This window comes from Phymastichus coffea, unplaced genomic scaffold (assembly GCF_024137745.1).
Source record: "Phymastichus coffea isolate CEN01 unplaced genomic scaffold, Cenicafe_Pcof_1.1 PCOF00006, whole genome shotgun sequence".
In the NCBI taxonomy this organism is placed as follows: Eukaryota; Metazoa; Arthropoda; class Insecta; order Hymenoptera; family Eulophidae; genus Phymastichus; species Phymastichus coffea.
The window spans coordinates 7,104,071-7,125,497 of record NW_026706817.1 but is presented as its reverse complement, the minus strand read 5'-3'; the positions used below and the strand labels follow the sequence as shown (position 1 = coordinate 7,125,497).

Genomic DNA, 21,427 nt, shown 5'->3' with positions numbered 1-21,427 from the left:
ACGAATCTTTAGTTATATTTAAGAAATATTTACTTTTAAGGAAACTATTATTTCGCTCTGGATTTTGAGGCGCCATAGAGAACAATCAGTTTAAAGTATTGTACGAAATCATCTTATTCTGAGTCTTATTCTTAAGATTGCGGAATATATAGCAAAGTGCAAAAAGTATTAATACTATTTATTAAAGTAGGGACTATGATTGTGCTGATTAGAGAACACTTTGACCTCTGTATGACCTCGAGAGGTTGAGAAAGAAAATGTATAGATACATATTTCGATGTGGAATTTCTTGCTCTTTCCAAATCCGTGGTTAAAAATGAAATTCATCAATCAATAACCCGTTTGACCTTCATTTGACCTTGACTCTGATAAGATAGGATCAAGCGGGCCTCGGAATCAGATTTAGCGACCCAAAAAACATGTAAATATAGTATCTACTAATGAGAAGCTTATTTTCACAATCCGACCTTCAATTGACCTTGACTCTGACGTGATGGAAAGAAAAGGTCAGCGGATTTGGATTAGGCGACCCAAAAAACATAAATATATACCATTCCGTTTTCGGGAACAACTAACTTTTTTATTTTGTGTGCCTGTGTAAGTAGCCATAGATTGAAACATTTTTTTATTTTTATTTACTTCAATAATAGATCTATTCTTGATTTCATCTTGGATACTATTAGTTCACCTTACGAACTAACGATTGCTTTATGAATAATTCTTATATAAACAAATTTTTCTATATTTTACGGGAACTCCGATCTGGGTGCTCGATCCGAGACTTATTTTATTTTTTTCAAAGTGTTTTTCAAGAACGAACTAGCAAATAATAAATATAATTGCTTTTTTGATGAACTATTTAATGGCATAATTAGCTTAACGATTATTTTTAAAGAGCTAATTCTGGGTGCTATCTTATCAACTTAACAAATTCAAGCAAATTCCGTTTTGTTTGGATAAATAACTCAGTGATTGGTCTCTAAATTGAAATTGACTTTACTTCCAACAATTTTCAACGATTAAATATCATTTTCCAAACTAAATGGTTTATAGTTTACGCAATATTGATTACATTAATTATTTAATTAACAAAATGGCTGAAATATTAAATTTGTTATGAACTTCCAAGGTCTTAGTCGATCTTATTAGGGGCAGGGGAATATAATCACACAAAACAGCGATTTGATTGATCTGAATCTGAACTATTTGAATTAATAAATAAATATATATAATATGTTATATCGATGTTTTAAATAAAATTTTTTAATATATGGGTCATAATTTATAAATATATATTTGATAATTTAAGTATTCTAAGCTATTTCAAAATGATTAAGATTCTTACTTGGATCTTAAAAGCCTTCAAAATATCAAAATTTGATAGTGGTTAATGGAAGAAGCCAAATAAAAAATCTACCTATTGTTGAATACAGGTAAAGCATTTTTAACACTCTCAATGACTAGCTTCCTTTATATAAAGGTATTTCATCATAAAAGCATCCCTTTCAAATTTTTAATTGTCTATTACTAAAACATTAATATAGGCTGTGATCACTTGAACTCAAGATTTTTAAATAAAGGAAAGTTGTGGTACGAATGAAGAAAATGATTGATTTAGCAATCAGTTTTCAAAATTCAGATTTTTGCTAATGCAAATACTAAAATAAAATAGGTAATGCATTAATTAACTTTATTTTTTAAGCTAGCTTTGGTTATTATAAAAATTGTACATTATATAGATTTTTTACTTCTACATTTTATAATTTAAAAATAATCTTCTATTTTAAAGAGAATTCTTATATAATAAACTACAATAAGCTAATTAATATATTCATAAATTAAACTACAATCGATAAGTAAAAATATTGAATTCATTTTCATGATAATACATATATATTTAAATTTTTTATAACCATTTACCGGTCATTAAACAAATAGCAAGAGAGGGAATAAAGGGACTTTCTTTTGTCATATTGTGTAAACTTTCAAAATTGTGCTATTACAAAAATATGATATTACTTTTATTAATCGGAGCTAGCCTTATAAATCCTTGTGCATCTTATATTAATGATTATTAGTGCATTCATGTTGTAAATTGTCTGTAATAGGAACAGTCATTTTATATAACAAAAAATACAAGTTAAAAGAGATCACCAAATCTCAAAAACAATAAATTAAATATTAAATTTGTACTTTTACTAAATTGTAGATCAGTATTAGTATTTTTTCATTTTTTGAACTTTTAATTTACTACAGACTAAGAATTCGATAAATTCGGTGTTCAAAGATATAATTTATTTTTTAATACCCTTACAGAAAAATTGAAAACCAAGAAGAAAGAAAAAAAGTAATAAATATTGATTCATAGATTCTATTATCAGTATTTAATTATAAATGTCATTCATTAAAAATATCATGAATTTCTGTATTAAAGCCATTAAAAAATTTACAGTCATCAATTATATCTATAAAATAGCTTTCAACTTGCATGTAAGAATAATATAATTGAAATTATTAACTCAGATATCAATCAATACATATAACAGTAGATATCAATAGTTTACAATTTGAGTTTTAAATTGAAACCATCTAAGATTATAGTGTTTTATATAATTTAATAGATTAATATAATATAATTTATATAAATTAATATTGAATTATCTAATCTAACATTTTCTGTAAAATAATATTTTAATATACAAAGCATTCCAAAAGGTCCTGAACAATCCAAAAACACAAATAGAACACCGTATCAGGAATTAAGTTTTAGATAAACTTTGTAATTTTCTCATTGACGAACCTGCTGGTGAGCCTGCTTTTGACCTTGAAGATATTTTTCAAGGTCATTTCAAGGTCATCTTTTGATTTTTAAATAGTCAATAAATTGATTTTTTTAATACCTACTTTCAACCCCAAATCAGAATCAGTGGAAAATTTTACTTTTAGATAATCTACCATGTATGGAGCCTAGGAAAGCTCTCTCCAAATAATTTTCAAAGTCATGTGTATTTCATTGTTACCTTTTTGATTTTTATAATAAAATGATCCTTCATAATAATATGGTTTAGCAAAAAATATTTCAAACGAAATTTGCTGGACTCTAAAGGGTACATTTTATGATAAATTCGATTTCGATCTTGAAGTTCAAAGCAGAGTCACCATCAAGTTCGTGAATGAAGAAACTATAAACTTTATCTAAAATTTTTTTCCTGATAAGGGGATCTGTTTGAGTTTTCGCACGGTCCCAGGACTTTTGGATACTATGTATTGTTTTGATGAAAGTAAATGTTATCTTCCATTTTTCTATTATTTACAATTATTTGTTTCAAATTCAAAATATAGTTAGTTGTTACAAAATATATTATTTACATCATGTTTAAAGCCACTATTTCTTTGTTCAAACTAAATTGAAATGATAACAGTATTTTGGTTAGAAAAATCTATTATTTCAGATCTGTTTCACTGCTTGTTAACACTTTTCTGATCTTAATTTACAGTAAGTTTTATTTATACATTGTAAAACTTTCATAGAATGAGATACTTTATTGAAAGTTACAACTAGCACTTCTTTTGAATATTGTAACAATTTGACTAGACTGTTCATAATTTTTAATTAATTTTGATATTGATAGAGAAATACTTGTTTCATAACATAATAATTATTGATTGCAAAGTATGCTGTTATTTTTTAAAATTTAATAATTTTTAAATTAATAAATATAACTTTAATTTTATATGTTGTCACGAGGAAGACATTTAATTAATTTTCTCGACATTAGCTTCTATTCGGTATAAGGATAACCGCCGACTTAATTCTTGGTGTTGCGGCAGTTGGTTTAATTGCTGAATGTTTTGATTCAGTCGCGTGCAATATACTGTTAAAGGTTAGTTGCATGTATCGTTAGAAATGACAAATAAAGCGACTTGATTAGTAAGCTGGTGATGTATATTCTAACATCTCTCGTACAGTAACGTAATAGCCTAGAGATTTATGTTTCGCTTTCTCACATTCACACTTACGCGTTCGAGAGCGAGAGAGAGAGAGAGAGAGAGAGAGAGAGAGAGAGAGAGAGAGAGAGAGAGAGAGAGAGAGAGAGAGAGAAACCGATTCGCGGAACAATAGTACGCTATATGAATCTGTAATAATTTCACATTCATACACACATGCCTAAATAAAGTACTCACTTGTTATGGAAAGGTTATGATGATCAGGCGCAAATTGCTTTCAAGAGGCTGAATGGATGGAAAGAGTAACCACGGATACCGGCAATCGCAGAAATGGTCATTAATTGCCTTGAAGGGGTTACAGATATCACTCTCTGTTACTACTCTTCTCTATTCTCTTATTGACTTCAAAAAGCCCGGCTTCTCAAAACCAAGCTTATCACTATAAACGCATATCACTTAAGCTTTAGCGATTTTCCATTTTCCGCTCTTGCAGAACTACCCCCCAACCATGCACCTAAGTCCATATAAACGTAGTCGTTCTGCTGAAAATTTCAATTTCTCATAAAAATTTGTTTTTACACTCTTTATATTACTAATTAAGTTTTGTACTGCGTCAAGATTATCGAAATTTAGTAAAAATAATATGACCATCGCAACTACCCCCAGCCACCCCAAATTTCATTTGAACATATCCGTTCCAGTGAAATTTTCAGTATTTCGTGAATGATTTATTATTACTCACCTTTTACACTATTAATTAACTTCTACATTGCATATTATGTCATCGACATTAAGTAAAAATAATATGAGCAGGTGGAACTACCCGGAGCATATGAAACTTCATAGTATACATAAAGTAAAAAAGTATTTTACATTTAAAAATGTTTCATTCAATATAAATATATTATTTCTGTGTATTATGTGAGTAATAAATATTTATATTTGTAACACTTACTATGCACGTTTGGAGAATAATCGTATTTGATTGTTCCTAGGAGCCCTGAGGTACTAAAGGAGAGCCTAGCCGTTATTGCCGAGCTCGCGGATGATCGCGAGCACTCCGTCGACATGTTGCACACTCACGAATGACAGAAGAGGGAGCGAGAGAGAGAGAGAAAGAGAAAGAGAGAGAGATAGAGAGAAAGAGAGAGAGAGATAGAGAGGAAGAGAGAGAGAGAGAAAGAGAGAGAGACGACCTGACCTGATGAATGCTGTTGGCGGGAACCGTTGTTGAGGTGGCTGGCAGATCGAAGGTAGACTGGATACGTTTTCCTGATGCCCTAGGCGACAATCTGAGGTTTTTTCTTGCCATAGTTTGCCCAGCGTCGTCTTGTTCCCTGCTTGTCTCTGCCTGGCGATTTATATAATCAGATCGCTCTATATTCTAGCGCGCGCTCTTGGTCGTCACGGTTGATCCTTACTGATAAAAATCTCGGATCGAACTTTCTCCCCAACCACGTGCGTGCCGGCTCGAGCAACACCGGCAGCTTCGCTCTCTCGAACGGATTGCCGCGGGTCGTTCGCGCTCGCTTACTCTTCTTACGCGACGCATCTACTCCTCTCTCTTCTCTCGCCGCTGCTGCTCAAGTTCCCAATTGGTCCCCACTGACGATGTCCGGCACAGGTATTGGTCCTGAAATAAAGCGTTGCGAGCATCGATAATGGTTCTCGATTTCCATTACGCTCGCCATGGCCACAGCGAAGGAGCAAGTCGCGGGAGAGAGAGAAAGAGCGAGCCGGCCATCTCGTCACATATTTATACAAGGGTTTTCCGTATTCATCCGTTTCTACTCTGCATTAATTTGGGCTTAAGGTCATCATATTAATATATAGTAATTACTAAATTAATATGGTGACACTACAAGCTGTTGATTTACCTCAGTATTCTTACTAATATGTTAATTACTTAATTTATGCCAGCGGTGAATATTTTGCAAAATATACGTTTCAGTTTTCTGACTGATTGATAGGTGACAATTCGCGCGAGGCGAATTTATCCCGTCCGTAGGCCTTTCAACAGCTGAGCGGCCTTTGACTCGGGCGGCAGTCAGGCTCTCGGGCACCCCGTCCCGTTCGCGCGTCAATAACAAAATCTTCGTAGATTTGAATCCGGGATCCCGATACCGCGATCGTGAGATATTCGATCGGACGTATTCGTATATATCTATCCGTAATCGGTCATATATAAAATAAACAATAACGGGGAAGCATATGGATATACTCAAGCGCGTTTAATACAATTTATAAAATTTATTTTATAAAGCTCAAGTACATGAATAAATTATCGAGCCAAAAGAGAAATATATATATATATATATATATATATATATATATATATATATATATATATATATATATATATATATACAGACAAGTGTTCTTCGACTCGCGTTGTCTATTATTTATAAACAAATAGTACTCACTTATTTTCTTAATAGAGTTATTGGCGTTCGGTCCTTTATGTATTATTATTGTTTTTTTTTATTTATATGGTCTTCCTTCCTTTTGTTTTTAAACGGATTGTATGGTCCATCAAATGTACGCGTATATATGTATGTGTCCAATTGATACAGTGGATTAATATATTTCCTTGGTCCTAACGGCGTGAACAAATTGCCTGTATAGTTGCTGTCTTTCTTTGGCTTTTATTAACACTCAAGCTCTGATAAAGTAAACTGAAATAAACTTTCAATTAGGTAAAAGAATAATACCGGATAACTCGGACAAATTAAACCAAATTAAAAAACCCCGCAAGACGCCTATGGGAAAAGTGGTTTCGGTTAATTTGACTGCATTTTTGATATGTTACTCATTTTGGCGTCCTGAACAAATGTCTCAATGGGCATAAAGCTCAAATCTCAATAGGTCCCAAGATAGGGCCCACTGAAGTCAGTATAACAGGGTACCAGTGCTATACACTTTTTGTTCTACTCAGTACTGTGGTTTCCATTAATATGGCCCGATTTTCCGTTTAACATGTCTTAAATAAATACTTTAATGGGCCCGAACCCTACAACTCAATGGGCTCCAAGATTACCTCAGGGTCAAGGTCAAATCAAGGTAAAATCAAGGTTATCGCATTAATCTTGGGCTAGGGACCGTTTCTATATGTTTTTGAGGTCGATGATTCAGAATCCGGGGTCCGTTTCACTCGAGCAGGTCAGGTTCAAGGTCAGGTCAAGGTCAAATTCATAAAATTCATTTTAAACGAAGTGAAAAAGTACATTTACATGTTTTTTGGGTCGCCAAATCTGAATCCGGGGTACGTTTAACCCCTCCTTAAACCTTGGTACATTTGTACCTATTTTTATTGTGATTGAATCCGCAATTAAGTATATTTGTAAAATCATTCCACATACAGATAAAATGGAAGTAAAAATAAAACAAAATAATCAAAATCCGTATTAGTCAAAATAAAAGGAGGGACTCTTGCCGTTTGTATTAACAGTACCCAGAGTTTACCACGTGGAGGCTGCAAAGTCGGACTTAAATTCCTTGGTCATCGTCAGTCTGTCAGTCATTATAGTTATTAAGTCTTGTATTTGTTGAATCTGTCTATTCTACCGTTACTTTTGTTGTCTTTTTAATATTTATAGGTACTGATCTTTTTAATCTTTTATAATCTTTTACAAATCTCTATTCTTCACCATCGATTATTAATTCGTCTTGATGTGCACCATCATCATTATTTCTGTGGCCGGCATCTAGAATGTATCTAAGAAGCGTCGTACTAGGATACTGTATGTTCTGTTCATATTGAGCCCACCCAAGAAACCATAGAATACTTGCAATATGTGCACAGCAACCTAAAGTCCTTGCCCCAGCCTTACAGGTACAATAATATTCTAGTATAACATCACCTTCATCTCCATCTACCGTTCGATCATCTTCAATATCTACTCGAAAAGTTATCCATAATTGATAGCGAGTAGCATTTCTAAACCGAGAGTAGATTCTAATTCTTAAGAAGCCTGGTACATCTCTATTTAGATCAAGTTCGAAGACATCAGAACTTTCATGTTCGAATTTGTCTTGCACATACGATGGAGCTAATTCGAGTTGATATGGACCGAGGGTCAATCGGCGTAAATATTGTAAATCCAATCGAGGAAATTCAGGAACGTGTTCCTGATTTAAACGTTCCCACATGGTATTTCTTCTAGCAAGATTATGCTCCTCAACTAACGCTTGAACTACGTTTACATCATTTAATCGAGTTCTAATCTCTCGTGCTAGGGCAACAGTCTTATCTATCATTAGAAGCGGTACTCGATATTTATTTATCAACGCTCCGGCAATTAAGTAAAAATCTCTTAAATGTAAAATATGAGCTCTTGGAATAAGTCCGTCTAGAAACTTGTAAATGGATTTACATGACCGTTTCAGGCTTCAACTACTCATCGTTGCATGGTCACCATGCAGGCGCGATTAGCCATTTCAGTGGGGAGTTGACGATTGCCTTCAGTAACAGGTGGCATGTGGACGTTGTATCGTTGATTCTGCAAGAACTCGACTGCATCCCGATAACCTCGATCCACAATAAAAATGTCTCCATCTTGAAACCACTCATTAATGTTACTGACATCATTTTGAAACTGATCAATTAATATCGAGGCATCATTGTTTCTACCATCTGCAAAATACGGTTCTTGAATATCGAGAATGTAACCGTCAGGTGCAGTGACTATAACAGGCTTTACTAAATGACGTCCCTTGTGTACCGAGTAACTTTGTCTTAAGGTTCGGTAATTTCCTGATTTTTCGATGTAACTATATGTTCCATCTACAATTGAAATGGCTTTTAAATCATTTGGATTATCATTGTACAATTCATTTGCAAATGGAGTGACGTGCCGTGCGATATAATCCTCACGATTTATCGCTTCAAGACCAATGTTCTCACGTACAAATCGCATCATTATCGCTGTTCTAACTGTTCTAATTAAATCACTAATTCCCTGTCTACTTTCATAGTTAAATAAAATCTTTAGAAAATCATCAGCAAGTCCATGACGCATTTTACATAAAAAAATAAAAAGAGATTTTCTCGTTATTCGGTGGAAATTAACACCTCCAGGTACAGGAAGACAAGATTCGTGTAAATCATCAAGTTGAGCTTTCGATACAGATGTTAGATAAGTATAGTTTCTATCGGTTAAAGAGTCAGGATTAAAGTAGTTCTCACGACCTCTTACAGCCGCTTTTCTCAATAGCGTAAACAATCTACTAACTTCTATTCCAGGTAAAATTATAGGACGATTTAAATGTTGCAAGCGAGCATAGTATTCACTTAAAAGAAAACCATTTTCATCAAGGTATTGCAAGCAGATTCGAGTTGCTAGTAGAATGTAAATGCTTCTATCCAAATATATTTCTACGCGTGCCTCAATACTAAGCCGCTGCATATTATCATTTAAGCCATTACAAATCATACATGTTTCGGTAGATCTTTGTCTAAGAACCTGCAACCGAAGCGATCCGCCTTTTTTCATGATTGAAGTTTCGCATAAATCGCGTGGTGCGAGGAGGAAAAGCTTCATCACATACATAACATACTACATGTCCCGCCATGTTTTATATAGAGGTAGGATGGACAATTTTTTCCTGGTAACTTTAACTAATACAGTATTATTTGTGGTAAAATGGACATTGGGGTCAGAAATGAAATAATATTTGAAATTATTTTTAAATGTTTAGTATGAAAAAATATAAATATACAGGTGTAAGATCAAGAAATATTTAAGTAAATACATTAAAACTAGCGTAAAATTAAGGAATCGGACTACCATATTTTGATATTAAAAATATATTTATTATATCACTAATAAAATATACTTCTAGATTTTAGAATCGTACAAAATCAGAGTGGTTTGATATATAACGAAAACGATGACTAAAAAGGCTGTCTTCAACGCATCGAATGAAATAAATCCAATGAACTTCTGATCTTAGAAATCAACTGAAACACGTATCAGATGTGGAAAACAAAAACTGAAGTAGGATAAAATTAAATATGACATTACGATTTTTATACTTTTGTATTTCTTCAAATTGTGATCTACGTTTACGTAATTAAAAAATTAGTTAAAAAAAATGTGGATTGCAGTAAGTGAAATTTAAACTATTAGAACAATCTGAATGATATACCCATGTGAGTTCGGTCTGAGCTATATACCGAGCTATATTTCTCGGCTAATAGGGGGCTTTTAAGGGCTACAATGGTCGGCCCCCGTTGCGCGTATTTGTTTTCCTTCTGCTCGTCTTCACAAGTACTTTATCGTTCGTGCGAATGTTTAAACGTTTGTGCTCGATTGCGCGTATGATTTTTCGTTTATGCTCGCTTGTTCGTCAGTTTTTTTGTTTGTGCGTGTTTGTGCAAGTGTGTTTTTGTTTATGTTCGTTTGCGCGAGTGCCTAAGAGTTTTGTATTACTTGATGAGTATGTATGACTACATGTTGTTGTATGTATGGGCGTATATATGCTTGAGTTTGCTTCTTTCGTTTGTTCAATTATTTTACCGATTTACCTCACTCGTATACCTCCTGATCAACCTCACCCCCTGATTAACCCCACTAGCATACTCCACTCGTATAGCCCCTAATAAACCCCACTAGTATACTCCTTGATCAACCCCGATCGTGGGGTTTATGAGGAGGGGGTTGATCCAGGGGTATACGAGTGACGTTGAACAGGGGTTATACAAGTGAGGTTAATCAGGGGTAGGTAAATCAGGGGGTATGCGAGTGGGGTTAATCAGGAGGCATGAGCAAACATAGTTTGTTTCTGCGATCCAAAAAATATACATCTGATTTTTTTTAGATTCTTTTGTTGATTCACTGTGATTTGACCTTGACCTGACCTTAAATAACCCTTTCGGGTCAAACGTACCTCAGATTCGGATTTGACCACTAAAAAAACATGAAAATGTACTTTTTCACTTTGTTTGCAATAAATTTTATGGATTTGACCTTGACCTGACCTTGAACCTGACCTGCTGGAGTGAAACGGACCCCGGATTCTGATTCATCGACCTCAAAAACATATAGAAACGGTCCCTAGCCCAAGATTAATGCGATAACCTTGATTTGACCTTGATTACCTTGACCCCGAGGTAATCTTGGAGCCCATTGAGTTGTAGGGTTCGGGCCTATTAAAGTATTTATTTGAGACATGTTAAACCGAAAATCGGGCCATATTAATGGAAACCACAGTACTGAGTAGAACAAAAAGTGTATAGTACTGGTACCAAGTTATACTGACTTCAGCGGGCCCTATCTTGGGACCTATTGAGATTTGAGCTTTATGCCCATTGAGACATTTGTTCAGGACGCCAAAATGAGTAAGATATCAAAAATGCAGCCAAATTAACCGAAACCACTTTTCCTATAGGCGTCTTGCGGGGTTTTTTATATTTCAATTGGCGAGATAAAGTCTGAATTCGGAAATATTGCGGCCTTCTTGCTCTGGCGCTCGGACCTGACTGACTAATCTTTGTCGTCGTTTTCACCAGGTCGTTATATATCCTTTGTCCGTCGCATTCCGTTTCTCTAAAGCGCATACGCTTCAGACGTTTACGCGTTTCTAATCGGCTCGTATTACTTAGCCAAGCACGCTGACTGCAGCATGCTGCGACAGCATGCTGCAGCAGCGTGAATCAGCTTCTCCCGCTCATTCCCACCAAGCCGCGCACACGAATAATGCTAGCTATGGTGTTTTATCGCTATATCCTTGGCCTTAGCGCAACATGAACGGGACTGTCGAAAGCGAAATTTTAATTGTAAAATATAATAAATGGTACGTCACGTAACATTCTTCCCCCCTTAGAATCGTTGCCGTCCTCGGTAACGTTTTGGAAGGCCCCTTGTCCAATTAGTGTAGTACCGGAAGAAAATAGTAATATATAATAATGATAAATAATAATAGTAAAATAATATAAATGGTCCTCTTTATTGATATATAAACAGAATAGTTAATGGAAGGAGGCAAAAGCTCGAGATTTTGGTCCAATCTTTATTTGCGCAACGCAAGTTGGCGGGTATCCTGTCCAGTTGTTAGATCTAGCCTCTCTAAGTCTTGTAGACAGGAAGCTTGGTCCTGGAGCAACAAGTCTTGGTCTTTTGGTTTGGCTGAGGGAATTTGCAAAAACAAGGTCAGCTTGTTTATGTTGTCTAAGGGGGGCCCGTTGTAATCATAGGTCCCTAGATTAGTCTTGCAAATGTTGGTCCCAATTGGAAAGATACACCGCTCTTTCACAGAACCAATGCGTTCTTAGCACATTTCTGTTTTGATATTGGCAAATGGCCCTATGTGCTTCTAAGTCTGTTTTGATAACATAGTGTCTGCAGGCACTATGATAGACGTACTCGTATATGCTGATTTTTCAGTTGAACTCGGTGATTGTGGTATCAAAATTGAGTGCAGATGGTATAGGTTATAGTAATTTCTGTCAACTAGAGGTAAATGAATGACAATATATGTCTTCCTTTCTCACTGGATCGCGTCAATGTTGGAAATTTTAATAATTTCCTCAATTCCGAGGTGTTCGGTTGGAATTGGGAAATTGAGGTCCGTTAACATGAATTTTATGTCATTTGCTATCTGGTGTAACATGTTAGGGTCTATAAGGTCCGGATGTATTTTGCCCCTTTTTAACGCATGAATAATTTCAAGAAGTTTTTCCGAGCTGTTGATAAAATGATCTAATTTTGCCTCTAGCATTCTTCCAAATGATTGTACTGAAATCATGTACCCCAGTGGGGCATTTTCATTTTCTAATTTCCTGAATCTTTGTCGCATTTGGAAGTTTAAATTATAAATTCTGTCCCCGTGAACGTCCATCATTTTATATAATTTATCCATTCCTGTGGTGATTATATGGGTCCTATCATCGAAAAATTTAATGATATCTTTTTGGTCTGCATATAATTGATTTATGTTGGCTTCTATTTTATCCGTTTCGTCAATAGTCACTAATCCAAATAAACTATGACTCAGTCTTCCTATGCCTCCAAAAGGTACCAGTCTTTTTGGCCTGATATTTTTAAGTCCTTGGACATCGGGTGGTTGAATATGTCCCATGTTCTCAATAGCTCCTTGAATCTTCATTTGTATTTGTTCAAGAGCGATTGTCTTCAGATTAATGTGATCCTTGCCGATTATATTACTGCAAGTTTCCTCATGGAGATGCCCAGTACAATTTCGTAGTAGCGACCGTAGGTCAATTATAGCAGTGGTCTTCGCCAGGAACAAATTGAGGTCGATGGATATGTATACTTTCCAATCTGCCCTCTTTATTCTCTTTGGATCTATTCTTTCGTAGTAAATTCCTGAGTTGCTGTCTAGCTTTCCTATAGAATAAGCTTCGGGGTCCATAATAGAGGGGGCGTATACGGAGAGAAAGGAGAGTAAGATTAGATACATATTAAAGAAAGGAAGTATATTAAAAGAAATAGTACCTGAAAGAACAGAACAAAGTAAATAGTATAGACGAAGAATATAGAATAGATAAGATAAGTGAGTAATTGAATTTATATAGCTACACTTGAAGCTTAAGTTTATCCATATGCTTCCGTATTGTTTTTCCATTGGGTAATTCTAATAAAACGTTTTTATGATTGAAAATTTCGACGATTTTTAGGGGTTTTTTATAACTATCGGCTTTTTCTACCCGAGGTTCGTTTAATATCCAGGCGTAATCACCGACTTTCCCTTTAAAGGGTCTAGCGTGTTTATTATATTGGTTTTTAGATTTTTCATTTTCACGAATTTGATTATCACCCGCCGTTATTTTTAGTTCTGTCAAACGTAAGACTAGATTGCGTAGGTATTGGTTATAGGTCTCTAATTTTTCCTCCCTAGGTATCTTCATGGGGAAACGAGCGATTCATCCGTAAACTAGTTCAAAGGGGGTGTAACCAGTTCCATTATGTATACTTGTATTATACGTGAAAACGGCAAGGGATGTTAACCGGTCCAAGTCGTCGAATCGCTCCGAATATATTCGTAAGAAATCGATTAATGGTGTATGACTTCTCTCAAGAGAGCCATTAGTCTGAGGTCTATATCCGGAAGTCGTTAAATGATGAATTTTGAATAAGTGTAAGTGATTCTACAATCTCTGAAAGAAAGCTTGTCCCGCGATCTGACAATATCGCTCTAGGGGTACCGAATTGGCATATTAAATGTCTGGCTAATGTATCAGCGATAGTGGTTGCTCTAAGGTCCTTTATTGGTACTACAATTAAGTATTTGGTCAGATTGCATGCCATGGTCAGCAGGTGAGAATTTCCACTAGGAGTGGTTTGTCATTTTCCTACGGTGTCTATCGATACTTTGTCGAACGCCTCAATTGGAGTATCCGTAATCAGCATTGGTTCCTTCGACTTGTGACGATCAATTTTCTTCTCAAGACAACTCGGACATTTCCGTACATAATTTAATATGTCCTTTCGTAGTCCTGGCCAATAATATCGCGCTCGGATTTTCTGATATGTCTGATTAACACCCTTATGGCCACCAACTAGGCTATCATGTAGTGTTTTAATTAGGTGGGAGAATCATGTTCCCATAACAAACAATTACTTTTATATAAATACATACTTTTATATAATCTCTTCTCAAAAATTCTTATTAATATTTCTGTTAGTAATCCAGGTCAAGGTCATCGGTATAGTCCCCTCGTCTAGCAATCCGGAAACTTACTGTATTTCTTTTAAATAGTAACATAAAGTTTAGATGTTCATGATCAGCAATCAGGGTAAATTTCTTGCATAAGAGATAAGGTCTAAACTGTTTTATCGCGTATAAAACTGCAACACACTTCTTTTCCGTGGTAGTATAGTTTCTTTCCGCTTTACTCCACAACCTTGAAAGATACGCTACAGGCCTTTCATGATCATCAACTTCTTGTGATAAAACCGCTCCTATTGCATAGTCCGAAGCATCTGTGGTTAAGGTATAGGTCTTCTCGAAATAAGAAAAATCTAGGATAGGAGCCTCACAAAGCATCTGCTTCAGCTTTTCGAAAGCCTCTTCCTGTGGCGGTCTCCGGTTATATGCTTGGTCTTTTTTCGTTAAATCACTCAGAGGCTTGGCTATCTTCGACTAGTCCTGGATAAAGCGACGGTAATATCCGGAGAGTCCAAGAAAAGATCTGACACTTTTCACTCCATTGGGCTTTGGAAATTTCTTTACGGCCTCAACCAATTTAGGGTTCGGCTCAACTCCTTTATATCTGATATCAATGCTCTTCCGTTACAAATATCCTGGATAAAGTCTTTAAGCGGCACATTTTTCCCATCGAAGTCCGTAATTCCTTGTACTATATTTTGTAGGGTAAAGCTTGCCGACATACTAGTCAATAACTGTAAAGTAGCCGACTTCATTTCGTTATGGTCCTATGTACGTTTATATCTTGCTTTCTTTTTCATATAAGTTCGCACTAAATTTTCCCCGCAGTAGTTTATAGATTATATGTGGCCCAGAGTCTTATTTTTATTTTTAATATCGTAGATAAAATAAAATAAAATTATACGAGAAAAAAAAAATAAAGGCGACAATACAATAAAATTTTCCGTTGTCAATAAAAAATAATAATAATAATAACTCCTAACAAAGTAAATAATTAGTTTTTTAATTTATTCGTATAATAATTAATCAATTAATTATTCATGATTAATTTACTAATTAATAATTCAATTAAATTATCCAAATAATAATTATTAACAAAATACTAATTATTAATAGTTGATAATATATACGTATCGTTTAGTAATAATAATAAAAAAAGTAAAATAGTTAAGAGAAATTTTAATAGCAGGATGGTACGGTATAATGTCAAGTATCAATCCCCTATTACAACGGAATAATAAAAAAAATAAATTCGTCTATTTTACAGAAGGGAAATATTTTGCAAACGCGCACATCAGATTTTAAACGATCGTTCATGAAATAATACCTCAAATAAATTTTGCTAAGCCGCGATTCGACTTTCAAATATATATTTCTTTTAAGGAAAAGAATTACGTTGCCAATACTAGTCGGTCAACTAAGCACAAAATGTGGTAACGAAAGAAGCACGTACCTGACCTCAGAAGCAAAAACTCTAATTACGCTTACGTGACCAAAAACAAAACTCCGTCGAATTTATGAGCATCCGACCGTGTGAAAATCAATTTTCCACGTCTCCGGCGTGGCCTTTAGCCTGCTTGGAAACGAGCGTCTTATTCACCCGTATCGCGTTTCACCAGCAAGGAAAGAAGTTATATTTTTCTGATCGCGATTATAATTAAGTATAACATAAATATTATACAAAATTAAAGGAAATATAATATATGAAATAAAAAACAAAATATTAATAATGATAATGACGGCGGATTAATTAATATGTGTATTAATATTAATTAATACGCGTCAACATATATTAACACTATGTAACAATATATATATTTTACACACTAATCTACAGGTATAGTGTATTGATACCAATTGCATTAATACACGTGCTAATCAATATATATATATCAATCAATATGCACTAATTTTATGAAGGTATTCAATAAATTATTAAAAATTTTATTAACGCGAGAGAAAATCGAAAAGATAAAGCCTGCAGAACCACGCTCTGCACCAGTTGATAGGTGATAATTCGCGCGAGGCGAATTTGTCCCGTGCGTAGGCCTTTCAACAGCCGAGCGGCCTTTGACTCAGGCGGCAGTCAGGCTCTCGGGCACCCCGTCTCGTTCGCGCGTCAATATCGAAATCTTCGTAGATTTGAATCCGGGCTCCCGATACCGCGATCGTGAGATATTCGATCGGACGTATTCGTATATATCTATCCGTAATCGGTCATATATAAAACAAACCATACGGGGAAGCATATGGATATACTCAAGCGCGTTTAATAGAATTTATAAAATTTATTTTATAAAGCTCAAGTACATGAATAAATTATCGAGCCAAAAGAGAAAGATATATATATATATATATATATATATATATATATATATATATATATATATATATATATATATATATATATATATATATATATATATATATATTATACAGACAAGTGTTCTTCGACTCGCGTTGTCTATTATTTATAAACAAATAGTACTCACTTATTTTCTTAATAGAGTTATTGGCGTTCGGTCCTTTATGTATTATTATTGTTTTTTTCTATTTATATGGTCTTCCTTCCTTTTGTTTTTAAACGAATTGTATGGTCTTTTAAATGTACGCGTATATATGTATGTGTCCAATTGATACAGTGGATTAATATATTTTCTTGGTCCTAACGGCGTGAACAAATTGCCTGTATGGTTGCTGTCTTTCTTTGGCTTTTATTAACACTCAAGCTCTGATGAAGTAAACTGAACTAAACTTTTAATTAGGTAAAAGAATAATACCGGATAACTCGGACAATTAAACTAAAAAACCCCGCAAGACGCCTATAGGAAAAGTGGTTTCGGTTAATTTGGCTGCATTTTTGATATCTTACTCATTTTGGCGTCCTGAACAAATGTCTCAATAGGCATAAAGCTCAAATCTCAATAGGTCCCAAGATAGGGCCCGTTGAAGTCAGTATAACAGGGTACCAGTGCTATACACTTTTTGTTCTACTCAGTACTGTGGTTTCCATTAATATGGCCCGATTTTCGATTTAACATGTCTCAAATAAATACTTTAATGGGCCCGAACCCTACAACTCAATGGGCTCCAAGATTACCTCGGGGTCAAGGTAATCATGCTGTCGCAGCATGCTGCAGCAGCGTGAATCAGCTTCTCCCGCTCATTCCCACCTAGCCGCTCACACGAATACTACTAGCTATGGTGTTTATAATTGGTATATTTACATTTCATTTATTCCCTGTTTTCATTTTGATGAGTCAAGATCAATTTCACATAAAGTTTAATATTACGAGGTCTGTTCCAAACGTATTTGATCTACGTTTATATCTTGCCGCGGAGAAACTAAAGCGACCTTTGAAGGGTACGAACGTCACCAGGAACTCCTAACCTTCTCGTCAGTAGCCCAAGGTACTGTTGAAACGGCTTAGTTCCCGTCCAACGTGTATTTGTTTACAATGGCTTTTTTGCGTTCGGCGCAATTCTTTTATTGCAATAAATGGCAGAACATACCGGTCAATGAATTTGCATATAATTTTGCTTTAATCTCGTTAAAAGTTTGGTTATGATCCCAAAACAAAGCAACCCTCTTCGTAGTGGAAGCTTTCATGCGAGCTTCGGCCGAAAAAAGCTCGTCAAAGTCGAGGCAACATTAAGCCAATGTTGATTGTTTTTTTCGATTATAAAGGCGTTGTGCACCATGGATATATTTCTACAGACCAGAAAATCAAAAAAGAGTACTGCATTAAGTTTTGAAAAGATTGCGTGATGTAATTAGAAGAAAACGACCGCAAATTGGGAAATCGGTGACTGGCTTCTTCTTCACGACAATGCTTCAGCGCACGCATCAGACCTTGTGCAGCAGTATTTCTTGAAACACAGTATTACGCAGCTCTATCAGCCTTTATACAGTCTCGATTTAGCTCCCTGCGACTTTGGGCTTTTCCTCGATTGAAAATACCGCTTAAGAGACATGTATTCGACGATAAAGAGAATGTTGAAACTAATGCGAGGAATGTGCTGAAGGCGATTCCAAAGTCTGGCTTTCAAGAATGCTTCAATAAGCCAAAAAATCCATATGAGCATCTTATTCATTTTAATGGGGACTACTTTGAAGAATGCCAACCCCCGGATGAAGAAGATTAAATCAAGCGCCGAGAAATCGAGGTTGGTTGGATACTTTTAGGACAGATCTCGAATGTCTTAAGAGTAATAAGAATATGTATAACTTATGTCATTAATTATCAATTTTTTGCGTTTAGATTATAGTGGTTTGCTCGTAAATAATTTACAGTTACTAGTAGTTGGTATGAGAGCTACTTCTTATAGAACCAAGGTTTGACACTATCGTTATAATAAAGATCAAAATATGTTTTTCCTTTTTCCGGGTTAGATAAAAGAGTGTCTTTTTATATTAAGATAATAAACAATGGTTGTTATTATTAAGACTCAAGTTAACTTTTTCTCTCAAGCTGTATGCAGATACTTGAAAACATTATGTGAGTTTGATAATTTAGAATTGTTCCAAGCAGCTCTTATAAACTTCATGATCGAAACTATTCTTGTTAATATCTGTTTTTATAACTTTTATTTGAATATTATACTTTGTGTCGTAAGCTTATGATTTCTTTGAACATACTTTGGTTACACTCATTTTTATCACTCCTCAGACTTTTTTGTTAGCACGAGAGTAGGTAAACTGGAAAATCATGGGTTCAGAGCAATACGGGATCACGCAGCGATCCCATGTGTTAGATCAATAGCGCGGAATCCCGCATAATCGCGTACGATCCCGCATCCAATATCAGGGTACTGTCGATACTGACGTCCGCTGGAAGAAGGGTGGGGATTTAAGGCTCACGATCCCATCGAATAAGATTTGAACGTATATAATTTTTAATTCTGTACATTATTATTATACATATAATCTCTGTAGGAATTCGAATTCCAGAACTTGGAGAAGAGATATCAATTGTTACCTCGATAACTGAGTACTTGCCAAGGCTGGGAAGCTGCAACTATACAAACCATTCGTTTGTATAGTTAGTTACCACGTCATTGTTATCTATCAGGGTAATATTAATCTATTTCATTGACGTCCCAGTAATATGTATTGGTCTGTGGTTAGTTATCTGCAGAGACAGTTAATTCGATAAATACCTAATCGTCTTTACATTTTCATTCATCGCCGATGACGTATCTGAATTCAGATCTCCCATCAAGATCTTGTGATTGTAACCACTGCTCAGTTCTCTTAGGACACTGAAGAGATTGGCGAATTTCTAAAAGGCCACTTTGAGTGGCCTGTAAATAACACCAACCGAGCCATTCCACTGGACTCAATAAAAAAAGAATTCAGGAATACCTGGTATGCAGTCTTCGTCGTTGCTAATATATCGAGCTTTTCTACCTTAAATTTGTTGCATACCATATTGAAGGGTTCCATCTCCATTGATGTTTCGATCATTCCTTAGCACTGAGAAGCACTAAATCCGAATGAAACTGATATAAACCACAAATCTCAGCTACGACTCAGCAATCGTAAAAATAATGCAAGACAACTTGTCTGTTAGAAATAGACGGAGTTCCTAAATGTATGCCCTGATATAGAGTACATTGAGAAAAACTGCACGAAGGAATCCAACACCTCCACCCATACGCGCATTGAGCGAAGGCAGTCATTGTAACAACTGTTATACCCCATCTTTCCCATCTCTGAATTCATGGTGAAATTAGCTGTAGATATAGCTGGTTCCTTTAGAGCTTGATAGGGACTTCTGGTTTATAATTACGCATGTAGCAACATATTTATTAAAATTTTTCGTTGTAATAGAAAAACCGCCATTTCAGGCGTTAATAGATCTTTATTTAGATCAATTGTCATCAAGGCTAGTCGGTGTTTTACCCTGATCCCGTCCGATGTGCCTCCGATCCTGAGTGTTACTACACAGGAAAGCAGTGAATCCCATGTTTTTTCTTTCTCAGATATTCTTTTTCTAGTGTACTAAAAATCGTCATGAAAAAAATTTTATCCATCCTATTGGGATAATTCGGATACAATCAAATATCTAGCCGAAAAGAAATACATAATAATAAGTACATTTTATGAAAACTTTACCACCATATTTGAACCACCGTTTTGAGTTTTCTACACCCAAGACTCATTTCATCATCAGCGACATCAAAAACAAGTGATAACAACTAAGATAACAGAATTTTGTGAATTTTCCTTACAATCAGGCTGTATTCAGTACCTTCGAAAAACCCCTACATAGATACCAGCTCAAATAATTGAATTTTTTTAGATTTTCCTTACAATCAGGCTGCCATATTGGATCCGTCATTTTCAATTTTCAAAATCTGATACTGGATCCATAATCAGCGACCTTGAAAACCCCTATATATCAAATATCAGCGAATTTAGTCGTAAAATGAGCTCAAAACCGTATTTCATTAAAAATCTCTCTTTTTTTTGTTTGTTCGTTGTTTATAAAGAATTATATATAGTGTTATTCTGAATTTTGACATAAGAAATCTGTTCCCCAAGCATCCAGTGTTCAAACAAAAAAGATTAAAGCGATCTAGAGCTTCGATTATTCAAACTATAAAGAAATAACTGAGGAAAAATAGGGTGCGAGAATACTGGCACCCACCCCTGAAAGGGTTAAACAGCTTTTGCTGTTATCTTTAAAATGGCATCAAGTTTTTTATTCTACGACTCTTTTTCGCTGAAATATAAAACTTTAAAGTTTGTCAAATTTCCCCCAGGGTGGGCAAAAGTACGTGCCTGGCATTGTAGGTGGTTTATATGCCAATTGTAAAAAGATGAAAATATTGCTTCATAGGACTA

At 35.0% G+C, this 21,427-nt stretch overlaps 1 protein-coding gene across 5 annotated transcripts in view; it reads left to right on the top strand.

Moving 5' to 3' along the window:
* Positions 1-471: 471 nt before the first annotated feature.
* Positions 472-21,427, top strand: part of LOC131668558 (synaptojanin-1) — a 433,427-nt gene continuing 412,471 nt past the window's right edge. For 2 of the 5 annotated variants that reach the window (XM_058942873.1, XM_058942843.1), the window contains exon 1: positions 950-1,433. The gene's annotated coding sequence lies outside the window, so the exon portion shown is untranslated. Of the gene's footprint in view, positions 598-949; positions 1,434-1,554; positions 1,673-21,427 lie in introns of those variants that run through there. The other 3 variants (XM_058942847.1, XM_058942864.1, XM_058942849.1) reach the window with 3 other exon arrangements.